The following is a 14,289-nucleotide window of genomic DNA, read 5'->3' on the forward strand; positions in this document are numbered from 1 at the left end:
TCAATTTCTTCAGCTCTGGCCATTTCAAAAGGAACCTTTTAAATTTCCATGGTTAATTGAAAGTCCATCTTTTTCCCTGGAAGATGATGTTCAGTTTTACTGGGTAGTTGATTCTTGGTTGCATTCAAAGATCTTTTACCTTATATTCCAAGCCTGACTAGTCTTTAATGTAGTTGTTGCTAAGTCCTGTTTGATCCTGACTGCAGCTCCACAATAATTGAATTGTGTCTTTCTAGCTCCTTGTAATATTTTCTCTTTGTTTTAGGAGTTCTGGAAAATGACTATAATATTCCTGGAGGTTTTTTTTTGGATCTCTTTCCATGGGAGATTGGTGAATTCTCTCAATTTCTATTTTGCCCTCTGCTTCAAGGATATCTGGGCAATTTTACTATAGGAATTCTTTAAAAATGATGTCAAGACTCTTTTCCTGATCATGACTTTCAGGTATACCAATAATTTTTAAATTATCTTTCCTGAATCTGTTTCCAGATCAGTTGGTTTTTCAATGAGATGTTTCACATTTTCTTCTAATTTTTTATTCTTTTGGTTTTGAAGTATTGTGTCTTGACTTCTTGTAAAGTCAGCGGCTTCATTCAGTTACATTCTAGTTCTTAAGGATTTGTTTTCTCTGGGATTTGTTTTCCTCAGACAACTTTCTTATCTCTTATCCATGGGGCCAATTCTGACTACATTCAGATTCTTATCACACTCTAGGCCCCCAGATAGAATAACAGGGACCCCCTCCACCTCAGCCATGTGGCAGAGGGGTGTGTTTGTGGTCATTCACAGACCAGGAGGGAACATAGAGTCTCACACACTGAGATCCTTGTGGGGGGGTGTTTCAATAATACTCAAAAGCTCAGGAAGCACCCCGAAACCAGGCACAGGCTGGAGATATATTATATATTTGCAAGGCAAATGGGGTTAAGTGGCATGCCCAAGGCCACACAGCTGGGTAATTATTAAGTGTCTGAGATTGGATTTGAACCCAGGTACTCCTGACTCCAGGGCCGTAGCTTTATCCACTGCACCACCTAGCTACCCCTCCTCCATAACTTTTTGAAGTGTTTTATGCATTTGACCTATACTGGTTTTTAACATGTGATTTTCTTCATCATTTTTGTGCATCTCATAGACTATGCTGCTGATTTCTTTTTCATGTTTTTTTTTCCTGCATCTCTCTCATTTTTTCCGAATTTTTCTTTTATCTCCCTCACTTGATTTTCAAAATCTTTTTTATGCTCTGTCATAGCCTGAGCCCAATTTCCATTTTCCTTGCAGTCTTTAGATGCAGAAGCTTATACTTCCTCATCTTCAGACTGAGTTTTTTGATCCTTCTTAGGTTCATAGACAATGTATTTCTCAATGATGTTACTATTTTTTTCTTTCTTTACTCATTTCTCCAGCCTGTGCCTGGTTTTGGGGTGCTTCCTGAGCTTTTGAGTATTATTGAGACACCCCCCCACAAGGATCTCAGTGTGTGAGACTCTATGTTCCCTCCTGGTCTGTGAATGACCATAAGCACACCCCTCTGCCACATGGCTGAGGTAGAGGGAGGCCCTGTTATTCTATGGGGGAGCCTAGAGTGTGATAAGAATCTGAATGTAGTCAAAGCCCCAGAGACCTGTTCCAGGTACATAGGACAGACTTTTGGCTGTCTCTCTCCACTCCCTTTAGTTATGCTGAGCACTCAAGGCTCAGTTGCCTGGGCATCCTGCTTACTGGCTCTGCCTGCTTCCATTTCCTGGGTTTGGGCTGTCATGGCCAGACTGCTTGCTGAGGCCTGGGCTTCATGAGCTTGCTCTGGCAGAGGTCTCTCCACTGATCTTTGAAGTTGTGCCTGATGCTCCTTGAGGTGTAGGTAAGGAAACTGCCCCCACTTCTATGATCATGGTTCCCAGGCACCCTGTGATTCCCTCCAGGAGACTGATGTTCCTTCACTCTGGCAGATCCACTCCTCAAACCCCGTGGAGCAGAGCCTTTCCACTATTTTTCTGGCTACCTTGGATTGGAGAATTGCCTCACTGGATCCCTCTGTGGGTTCTCTCTCTTGAAAATTTAGAGGCCTTATTTTATAAATTTTGAAATATTATAGCAAGAGAGCACCTAAGAGAGGCTCTTTTCCTGTTGCTATCTTTGCTCCACCCCTGTGTGTGCCTCCATTTAGGAAATTTTAATGAATAACAAATTGGGATACAAAACAAAGAAAAAGCATGGGTCCTGAAACCAAGATGCTCATAGTTTAGTGAATGAGAAAAATACATAAACAACATGTCTATGTAAGTATGTGTGTGACTGTTTGTGCACCTATGCAATTATGCAGTATTATGCATTTAAAATGGCACTCAGCATTAGAGATATGTGGAGTGTGGGGGAGGACTCTTTTTTGAGATGTTTTGTTTTATTTTTTCAATTGCATGTTATAAAATCTTTACAAAATTCATCTACATGCATAAGCTACACTGTTTTCTTCCACTCTCCCTTCCCACTCCATTACCATAATAACAATCTATTGAACATTGTACAAGTACATTTGTATTCAACATGTTTACATATTAGTCATTATCTTTATGAGTAATTAGGGCTGAAGGAAAAGAAAGAATAGCATGGAATATGAAGGAAAAACATAAGAGAAGTGATAAAACTTTTTTTCTTTGGTTATTTTTCATCTGACTGTGGATACTCTTCTTCATAACATTTCTCCCAAGGTTTTCCTACCTCTCTGAAGTGCTGAGAGGAGCTTCATCCATCAAAGTTGAACAACTCACAATTTTCTGTTAATGTATACAATGTTCTCTTGTTTTTTATTCTTTTGCTTAGCATCAGTTTGTATAACTCTTTCTATTGTTCTTTAGAGGCTAACCATTCATGGTTTCTTGTAGAAAAATAAGTACTCCATAACATTCATATATACCATAACTTGTTCAGTCATTCCCCAATTTATGGGCAGGCATCCATTCAATCTCCAATTCCTTGCCACAAAAAAAAAACTGCTATGACTATTTTGGGACATGTGGGGCTTTTTCCATTTTTTATGATTACTTCTGGATATAGACCTAGTGTTGTTACTGCTGAGTCAAAGGGTATGATCACTATGATCACTTTTATTCCTCTTTGTATATAGTCTCATATTGTTCTCTAGAATGGTTGAATTTCACAACTCTACCAACAAAGAATTAATTAACCAATCCTCCTCCAACCTATCAAGCATTGTGTGAGGCAGTTCCTCATTCTTGTTTTAATTTCCATTTCTCTAATCAGTAATAATTTGGAGCATTTTTTCATATGCTTATATATATTGCTTTAATTTCTTCATTTGAAAACTAATTGTTCATATACTTTGAGCACTTATCAATTGGGGATTGAATTATGACCTTATAAATTTGATCCAATTCCATATATATTTTATAAATGGTAGCTTTATCACAACCCCTAGTTGTAAAAATTATTTCCCAACTATCCATTTTCCTTCTAATGTTGGCAGCATTCATTTTATTAGTGCAAACCCTTTTAAATTTAATATGGTCAAAATCATCCATTTTTGCAATTTATTTCTGGGTTCTTCATAAATTCCCCCCCTCTCCATAAAACTGACAAATAAAGTATTGCTTCATCTGTTAATTGTTCCAGGGTATCTTCCTTTATGTTTAAATCCTGCACCTATTTTGATCTCATTTGTTATAGGGTGTGAATGTGGGTCTGTATCAAGTTTTTGGCCATACTATTTTCTTGTTATATCAAAAATTTTTGTCAAATAGTGAGTTCTTATCCCAGAAGCTAAGGTCTTTGGGTTAGTTGAACAACAGATAACTATAGTCGTTTAATACTGTTTCTTTTGTACCTATCCTAATCCATTGGTTCTTTACTCTATTTCTTAACCAGTAACCAGCAGTTTTGATGACTGTCATTTTAGATAAGAGGTTAGATCCCATACAGATAGGCCACCTTCCTCCTGTGCAGCTTTTTTCCCCATCAGTTCCCTTGATAGACCTGATCTTTTGCTGCTCTAGATGAATTTTGCTACTCATTTTCCAAGCTATGTAATACAGTATTTGATAGTTTGATTGCTATGAACCTAAAGGACTAATTTATTTGTAGATAATTGTAATTTTTATTATATTAGTTCAACCTAACTGTGAAGAATGATGCTTTTTTTCCATTTGTTTAGATGTCTTTATTTGTGTGAAATTATTTTTTGTTATAGTATTCAAATAGTTTCTGGCTTTCTACAGAGTTAGATTCCCAAGTATTTTATGTTGTCTGTAGATATTTTAAATGGTATTTCTTTCTTTCTCTTGTTATTTGGCTTAGTAGTTCATATATAGAAATGTTGATTATATATGAAGGTTTATGCTATATCCTGCAACTTAGCAGAAGTTGCTAATTGTTTAAAGTAGTTCTTTTAGATGATTTTCTAGGGCTCTCTAAGAATACCATCACATTATATGCAAATAATGAAAGTTTTATTTCTACATTGCCAATTCTGATTACTTTAATCTCTTTTCTTCCCTTATTCCTGAGACTAACATTTCTAATATTAAATTTCTAATATAAAATTAACATATTAATGCTAATAAAGGGCATTCTTATTTCACCCCTGATCTTATAGGAAATAGTCCTAGTTTATCCCATTACATATAATATTTATTGATGATTTTAGATAGATACATCTTATTAATTTAAGGAAAAATGTATTTATTCCTATACACTCCAGTATTTTTAAGTTTTTTGCAAGGCAATAGGGCTAAATGACTTGCCAAAGGTCACACAGCTAGGTAATTATTAAGTGTCTGAAGTCAGGTTTGAACTCAAGGTTTTCCAGACTCCAGGGACAGTGCTCTATCCACTGCACCACCCAGCTGCTCCCTCTCTATTGTTTTTAATAGGAATGGCTGCATCATTTTGTAAGAGGGTTTTTCTGAATCTATTGAGATAATCAGAAGATTTCTTTTGGTTTTGTTATTGATATACTCAAATATGTTGACTATGTTCCTAATATTGAAACATCTGTGTATAACTTGTATAAATCCTAGCTGATCATGAAGTATTATCATTGTAACAATTTGGTGTAATCACTTTGCAAAAATTTTGTTGAAGATTTTTGCATCAATGTTCATTAAAGAGCTTGGACTATAATTTTCATTTTCTTTTTTGACTGTTCCTAGTTTAGATATGAGCACCATATTGGCATCATAACAAGAGTTTGGCAAAACTCCTCCTATTTTTTAAGTAGTTTACGGAGAATTCGAATTTATTGGTTCTTAAAGATTTGGTAGAATTCACTTTTAAATTCATCTGAACCTGGAGAATTCTTTTTAGGGAGTTTATTGATAGTTTTTTTTATTTCTTTTGCTTATATGAAGTTATTTAAGTATGTTATTTCCTGGCCTTGCTAATCTATGTCATTTGTATCTTATAGATATTGATCCATTTCACTCAAGTTATGAAATTTATAGGGATATAGTGGGGTAAAATAGCTCTGAATTATGTTTTTAATTTTGTGCTCATTGTTGTTGAGTTCATTCTTTTCATTTTTGATGCAGGTAACTAAGTATTCTTTCTTTTTTTAAAACAGATAAATCAAATATTTAGCTATTGCATTATTTTTTCATATATATTAGATCAATGGTTTTCTCTTTTCAATTTTATTAATACTTTGATTTTCAGAATTTCCAATTTGTTATTTTTGGAGGAATTTTTTTTTTGGTTTTGCAAAGCAATGGGGTTAAGTGACTTTCCAAAGACCACACAGCTAGGTAATTATTAAGTATCTGAGGCAGGATGTGAACTCAGGGCTGGTCTCTATTCACTATTCCACCTAGCTGCCCTGGGAATTTTTAATTGGTTTTTCCATAGCTTTTTTAGTTGCATACCCAATTTACTGATCCCTTCATTCTATATTTTATGCTTATATGCATTTGGATATATAAAATTTCACCTAAAACTGCTTTGGTTGCATCCCATAAATTTTGATATGATGTCACATTGTTATCATTTTCTTTGATGGAGTTATTGATTATTTCTTTTTCTTTTTTGTTTTTTTTCCTAGTCAATGGGGTTAAGTGGCTTGCCCAAGGCCACACAGCTAGGTAATTACTAAATGCCTGAGGCCAGATTTGAACCCAGGTACTTCTGACTCCAGGGCTGGCACTCTATCCATGGCACCACCTAGCTGCCCCTATTGATTATTTCTATGAGTTGTTGTTGATCCACTCATTCCTTAAAACTATGTTATTATTTCTAATGAATTTTTGGTTTATCTTTTCTGTCACTTTAGTACATGCAATTTTATTTCATTAGGTTCTGAAAATAATGTATTTATTATTTCTGCTTCTCTGCATCTGATTGCAAGGTTTTTATGCCCTTGTACTGGATAAATTTTGATATAAGTGCTACATATTGCAGAGAAAAATGGTATATTCTTTTCTATCTCCATTCAGTTTTCTGCAGAGGTCAATCATATCTAAGTCTTCCAAGATTTTACTCATATTCTTAACTTCCATCTTGTTTATTTTCTTATCTAATTCTGTGAAAGGGAGATTGAGATCCCCCACTATTATAGTTTTACTCTTTAAGTACTCTTTAAGATACTCTTTAAGTATCCTCATAATTCATTCAGCTTATCCTCTAATAATTTGGATACTATACCACCAGGTGCATATATATATATATTTAGTAATGATATGATTTCATTGCTTAGTATGCCTTTTAAAAAAGATGTAATTTACTTCCTTATACCTTTTAACGAGTTTTATTTTAGCTTTTGTTGTGTCTGAGGTCAGGGTAGCTATAAATGATTTTTTTATACTTCTGCTGAAGCATAATACATTTTCCTCCAGCCTTTAACTTTTAGCTTGTAAACAACATATTGTAACATTCTGGTTTTTTTTTATCTGTTCTGCTATCCATTTCTCTTTTAGGGTATTTACTATTCCATTCACATTTTTTTTCACTTTTTTTAAAATTCATTTTTATTAAAGATATTATGTGAGTTTTACAATTTCCCCCCCATCTTACTTCCCTCCCCCACCCCTCTATGGAAAGCAATCTGTCATTCTTTACTTTGTTTTCATGTGGTACCTTGATCCAAATTGGGTGTGATGAGAGAGAAGAGACAAGAAATCTAAGACGCAACAAGATAAGACAATAAGATATCTGTGTTTTTCTAAATTGAAGGAAATACTCCTTGAAATTTGTTCAAACTCCATAGCTCCTTATCTGTATACAGATGTCACTCTCCTTTGCAGACAGGCCAAAATTGTTCTGGATTGTTGCACTGATGGGATGAGCAAGTCCTTCAAGGTTGATCATCACTCCCATGTTGCTACTAGGGTATACAGTGTTTTTCTGGTTCTGCTCATCTCACTCAGCATCAGTTCATGCAAATCCCTCCAGGTTTCCCTAAATTCCCATCCCTCCTGGTTTCAAATAGAACAATAGTGTTCCATGAATTACATATACCACAGTTTGCTAAGCCATTCCACAATTGAAGGACATTTACTTGATTTCCAATTCTCTGCCACGCCAAACAAGGCTGCTATAAATATTTTTGTACAAGTAATGTTTTTACCCTTTGTCATCATCACTACAGGATATAGACCCAGTAGTGGTATTGCTGGGTCAAAGGGTATGCACATTTTTGTCTCCCTTTTGGAGTAGTTCCAAATAGCTCTCCAGAAGGGTTGGATGAGTTCACAGCTCAACCAACAGTGTAATAGTGTCCCAGATTTCCCACAACCCTTCCAACAATGATCATTATCCTTCCTGGGTCAAATTGGCCAATCTGAGAGGTGTGAGGTCATACCTCAGAGAAGCTTTAATTTGCATTTCTCTAATAATTAATGATTTAGAGCATTTTTTCATAAGGCTATAGATTGCTTTGATCTCCTCCTCTGTAAATCCCTTAAATTCAAATTGACTCAGTTCTCTGTATATTTTAGAAATGAGTCCTTTGTCAGAATCATTATTTGTGAAGATTTTCCCCCAATTTACTACATTTCTTTTGATCTTGGTTACAGTGGTTTTATCTGTGCAAAAGCTTTTTTAATTTAATGTAACTGAAATCATCTAATTGGTTTTGGGTGATGGTCTCCATCTCTTCCTTAGTCATAAACTGCTCCCCTTTCCATAGATCTGACAGGTAAACTAGTCCTTGATCTTCTGATTTGCTTATAGTATTGGTTTTTATGTCTAAGTCCTGTAACCATTTGGATCTTCTCTTGGTAAAGGGTGTTAGGGGTTGGTCTAATCTAAGTTTCTTCCATACTAATTTCCAGTTATCCCAGCAGTTTTTATCAAACAGGGAGTTTTATCCCAATGGCTGGACTCTTTGTGTTTATCAAGCAAAAGATTACTATAATCATCTGCTGCTTTTACACCTAGTCTATTCCACTGGTCCACCACTCTGTTTCTTAGCCCATACCAAACAGTTTTGATGACTGATGCTTTATAATATAATTTTCAATCAGGTAGGGCTAAGCTACCTTCTTTTGCACTTTTTTCATTAAGCTCCTCTCAATTCTTGGCATTTTTTTTCTCTATATGAATTTACTTAAAATTTTTTCTAACTCATTAAAGTAATTTTTTGGAATTTTGATTGGTAGGGTACTGAACAGGTAGTTTAGCTTTTGCAGAATTGTCATTTTTATTATTTTAGCTCTACCTATCCATGAGTAGTTGATATTTGCCCAGTTATTTAAATTTGATTTAATTTTTGTGAGAAGTGTTTTATAAATATTTTCAAAAAGATTCTGAGTCTGTCTTGTCAAATAGACTCCCAAGTATTTTGTATTGTCTGAGGTTACTTTGAATCAGATTTCTCTTTCTAGCTCTTCCTGCTGTATCTTGATAGACATATATAGAAAAGTTGAGGATTTATGAGGGTTTATATTATAACCTGCAACTTTGCTAAAATTGTTAATTGTTTCCAGTAGTTTTTTGGATGATTTCTTAGGATTTTCTAGGTAGACCATCATGTCATCTGCAAAGAGTGAGAGTTCTGTCTCTTCCTTCCGAATTCTAATTGTTCAATTTCTTTTGCTTCTCTAATTGCTGAGGCTAACATTTCTAATACAATATTGAATAGTAGTGGTGATAATGGGCACCCTTGTTTCACCCCTGATCTTATTGGGAATGCCTATAGCCTCTCCCCATTGAATATAATGCTTGTTGATGGTTTCAGATAGACAATGTTAATTATTTTATGGAACAGTCCATTTATTTCTACACTTTCTAGGATTTTTAATAGGAATGGATTCTGTATTTTGTCAAAAGCTTTTTCAGCACCTATTGATATGATCATATGATTTCTGATAGGTTTGTTGTTGATATAATTGAGTATATTAAAAGCTTTCTGAATATTGAACCAACCCTGCATTCCTGGAATAAATCTTTCTTGATCATAATGTATTATCCTAGTGATAACTTGTTGTAATCATTTTGCTAAGATTTGATTTTAGATTTTTGCAACTATATTCAACAGGGAAATAGGTCAATAATTTATTTTCTCTGTTTTAACTCTTCCTGTTTTAGGTAACAGCTCCATATTGGTATCATAGAAAGAGGCAGAGTTTCATCTTTCACTATTTTTCGAAAGAGTTCATATAGAATTGGAACCAATTGTTCTTGAAATGTTTGGTAGAATTCAGTTGTGAATCCATCAGGCTCTGGAGACTTTTTTTTAGGGAGTTCAATGATTGTTTGTTGAATTTCTTTTTTCTGAGATAGGTTTGTTTAGGCATTTAATCTCTTTTTCATTTCACCTGGGCAACTTATATTTTTGTAAATATTCATCCATTTCACTTAGATTATTAAATTTATTGGCATAGAGTTGGGCAAAATAATTTTGAATTATTACTTTAATTTCCCCCACATTCGTGGTGAGTTCACCTTTTTCATTTATGATACTAGCAATGTGGTTTTCTTCTTCCTTTTTAAAATCAAATTGACCAGAGTTTTATCAATTTTATTGTTTTTTTCATAATACCAACTTTTGGTTTTATTTATTAATTCAATAGATTTTTGCTTTCAATTTTATTGATTTCTCCTTTAATTTTCAGAATTTCTAATTTGGTATTTAATAGGGAATTTTTGATTTGTTCTTTCTCTTATTTTTTTGTTGCATATTTAGTTCATTGATTTCCTTTTTCGCCAATTTATTCATGTAAGCATTTAGAGCTCTAATATATCCCCTGAGAGGCACTTTGAATGAATCCAATTAGTTTTTAGTATGTTGTTTCATTATTATCCTTATCTAGGATAAAATGGTTAATTCTTTCTATAATTAGTTTTTGGTCCACTCACTTTTTAAAATGAGGTTATTCACTTTCCAATTTGCTCTGGGTCTATTTCTCCTTGGCCCAATATTGCATAAGACTTTTATTGCATTGTGATCTGAGAAAAATGTATTCACTATTTCTGCCTTTCTGCAGTTGATCATTAGGTTTTTATGTCCTAGTCCATGTTCAATTTTTGTTTAAGTTCCATGTACTGCAGAGAAAAAGGTATATTCCTTTCTATCCCAATTCACTTTCCTCCATAAGTCTACCATTTTTCTAACAATATCTTTACCTCCTTAACTTCTTTCTTGTTTATTTTATGATTTGACTTATCTAGCTCTGATAGCGGGAGGTTGAGGTCTCCCACTAGCAGAGTTTTTCTGTCTATGTCTTCCTGTAGTTCTTTCAGCTTCTCCTCTAATAATTTGGGTGCTGTCCCACTGGGTGCATATATATTCAGTATTGAAATGACTTTATTGTCTGTGGTACCTTTCAGGTGGATAAAGTTTCCTTCCTTATCTTGTTTAATGCTATCTACTGCTGCTTTGTCTGAATAAGGAATGCTACTCCTGCTTTTTTTTTTTACTTCAGCTGAAGCAAAATATATTTTGCTACAACCTTTTAGCTTTACTCTATATGTATTTCTCTGCTTCAAATTAGTTTCTTATAAGCAGCATATTGTAGGATTCTGGTTTTTAATCCACTCTGTGATTTGCTTATGTTTTAAGGGAGAATTCATCCCATTCACATTCAAGGTTATGCTTACTAATTCTTTATTAACCTCCATGCTTTCTTCATTCTGTTTGTATTTTCCCCCTTTCCCCCCCCTTCATCCATATTCCTGAGTATTTTGTTTCTGAATACCACCCCCTTCAGTGTGTTTGCCCTCCTATATCACACTCTCCCCTTTCCCTTTTCCTCTTTTCCCTTCCCTTCCTTTTGTTATTTTCCCTTCCCCCCGACTCCCCTTCCCATTCTCCTTCCCCCCTCTCCTTTTCCTCTTTTAATACTTGAAAGGTTAGATGTATTATAAGTTAACAGAGCATGTGTAGGTTGACTTTACACCAGTTCTGATTAGAAGAAGATTCAGGTGCTTCTCATCTGCTCCCATCTTCCCCTCTATTACCATAGGATTTTCTGTACCTCTTAGTGTAATTAGATTTACCCCATTCAATCTCCTCCCTCCTCTCTCCTCCGGTCTCTCTCCTGCCCCCCCCTTTTAAGGAGGTAGTGTTTTATTGGATCATTCTATGTCGCAGAAAATTCTGGATGTCTGTCCCTTCTAGTTCAGTATATTCTATCGAACAGAGTCAAAATTCCTAAGAATTATTAGAGTCTTTCTCCCAAGTAGGATTAAAGCCAGTTACATTTCTTTAGATATCAGTCTCATGGATAGGTCATGAATGTCCATCATTTCTGGTTAGGTATATTCTTTCTGTTAGAGTTACAGTTCTCAAGATTTATCAGTATCTTTTTCCCCATGCTGGGATATAGCCAGCTTCAACTTACTGGATCACATTTTTTTTTTCCTTTTACCGCCCCCCCCTTTTTTTTTTACCTTTTCATGTGCCTCTTGAACCTCCTCTTTGATGTCCAAATTTTCAGTTTAACTCTGGTCTTTTCATAAGGAATTTTTGGAAATCTTCCATTTCGTTAAATGTCCATCCTTTTCCCCTGGAAGAGAAGGCTCAGCTTCGCAGGATAGTAGATTCTTGGCTGCATTCCAAGCTCCCTTGCTCTTTAAAATATCTCATTCCATACTGTTCGATCCTTAAATGTTGATGCAGCCAGGTCTTGCGTGATTCTTACTGTGGCTTCTTGATATTTGCATTGTTTCTTTCTGGCTGCTTGCAGGATTTTCTCTTTTATTTGATTGTTCTGGAATTTGGGCAGGGATCGATGTACTCTTTCAATAACTACTTCACCCTCTGATTCCATGATATCAGGGCAGTTTTCCATCACTAGATCCTGTAATATTATGTCCAGGCTTTTTATTCTCTTCAATATTTTCAGAATGTCCTATAATTTTCAGGTTGCCCCTCCTCGATCTATTCTGGAGGTCAGTGGTTTGTTGATGAGGTATCTTACATTTTCTTCTATTTTTTCTATTTTTTGATTTTGGTTAACTGGCTCTTCCTGTCTCATGGAGTCATTAGTTTCTATAGACTCCATTCTTTTTTGGGGGGAGGAATTTTCTTCATTAACCTTTTGCAACTCCTTTTCCAATTGGTAAATTCTAATTTTGAAAGAGCTTTCCATTTGACCAATTGATGTTTTGAGAGAATTATTTTCTTTTTGCATTTGCCCAATTGAGGATCTGAGAGATTTATTCTCCTTTCATATTTATCCAATTGTATTTTCTAAGGTTTTTTTTTCTTGTTGCAAGGTATTTATTGTTTCTCCCAAATTTTCCAGTTGATTTTTAAGCTGCTTCCTTATATCTTCAAGGAAGTCTTTCTGTACTGAAGACTAGATTGTATTCTCCTCAGAGGTTCCAGAGCTTTCTGAGTTAAGGTCTTTCCCTTCCCAGAATTTTTCTATGGATCCACCTTTCTGTTGACCCTTCCTCATTTTGCTATGACCTTGTGTTGGGGTCTGGTTCACAGGGGCTTGGTATCACTGGAGGCTTTACTCACTGAGTGCAATTTCTCTGGCTGGCTGGTTGGAGGTGCTGGTTGCTTTCTCTGGATTGTCTGTGACCTTGATTGAGGCCTTCTCCCTTTGCTTGAAGGGCGGAGTTGGAGCTATTGAATTCTTTTGCTTTCAGTCAATGGTGGGCTTTACCCTGGCCTGAGGCCATTCTTCAGCTGGGTTAGTTCTTCTGCTCACACACCTGGGCCTGAGGCAGAGGTAGTTTGCATTTGTTTGCTCTGGGAAGAGTTCTGAGCTTTAATGGGACTCTTAGTTCCTCAGAGCAGAGGAGCCTAGGGATTGTGTCTATAGCTCTCCTGCACTGGAACTCTCCCCCCAGCCCTGTCCTCAAGCTACCCCGGGGACAGCCCCAACACCAGTGCCTCTGCCCCCTAGTTGACTCAAGCCCCTGCTGTGTAGTCTCACAGCTGAACCAGTAGGGCTGGTTCTCCGGCCCTCAGAATCCTGGCTCCATTTCAGCTGTTAATCTGGTTGATCCAGGGCTGATCCTCCCTCTGAGCCCAGACTCACCCACCAGAATTCAGCCAATGCTGCTGCTGGAGACAAATCCTGAGGTAGATGATGTTTCTCCTGCCTTTTCTTTCTGGGTTTTGTGGGTCGGATTTCTTTTAAGAGGTTTGCTTCATGTGATAGATGGGGAAAGATCAGGAGACTTTAGAACTGTGCCTGTCTTCTCTCCACCATCTTGGCCAGAAGTCTCCTATTCCATTCACATTTATAGAAATTTATTTCCCTCCATGCTTATCCCATTATTTTCTCTTTCCTTTCTTCTTATTCCTCCTCACCAGTGTTTTGATCCTTTTCCCCTTTAACATTTTTTAAATTTTGACTTTGTTTACTTTCACTTTTTTATTCACTCTCCATTTATCAGTACCTTCTTCACTTTTCCTTCCCTTTCCCACCTACCATCACTTCCCTGTAGGGTAGGATAGATTTTTAAACATCATTAGGAATAAATATTATTCCCTCTCTGAGGAAAATCTATTGAGGGTAGGATTTACTGAGTGTTCACACCCTCCTTTCTGTCCCCCTACTATAATAGAATTTTGTGCCTCTTCACCTGGTATTATGGTTAGCCTTCTACTAGTAAAGTCCTTATTTTTATGTTTGATTGTTTTAAACCTCTCTTGTACTTTTATCCCTTGTCAAAATACATTCATTTTAACTGACCTGTTTGATTGAATGATAAGTAACATTTTCTCATAATTTCTAAGTATCCTTCCCTCTTCTATGTCTTTAGAAGCACAGTTTTCAAGAGTCAAGAATCATATTGCATCATAATCACCTTACCCCCTTTTCAAGTGCTTTCCTTGGACACACAATCCTCTTGAGCCAAAGCATCATTTCATGAACCATTTAT

General features: G+C 35.7%; 1 pseudogene; it reads left to right on the forward strand.

Annotated features, from left to right (window-relative positions):
* LOC141522873 (small kinetochore-associated protein-like) overlaps nucleotides 1–14,289 on the forward strand; it is a 103,965-nt pseudogene that overhangs the window by 34,514 nt on the left and 55,162 nt on the right.

Source organism: Macrotis lagotis, chromosome 4 (assembly GCF_037893015.1).
Source record: "Macrotis lagotis isolate mMagLag1 chromosome 4, bilby.v1.9.chrom.fasta, whole genome shotgun sequence".
Classification (NCBI taxonomy): Eukaryota; Metazoa; Chordata; class Mammalia; order Peramelemorphia; family Peramelidae; genus Macrotis; species Macrotis lagotis.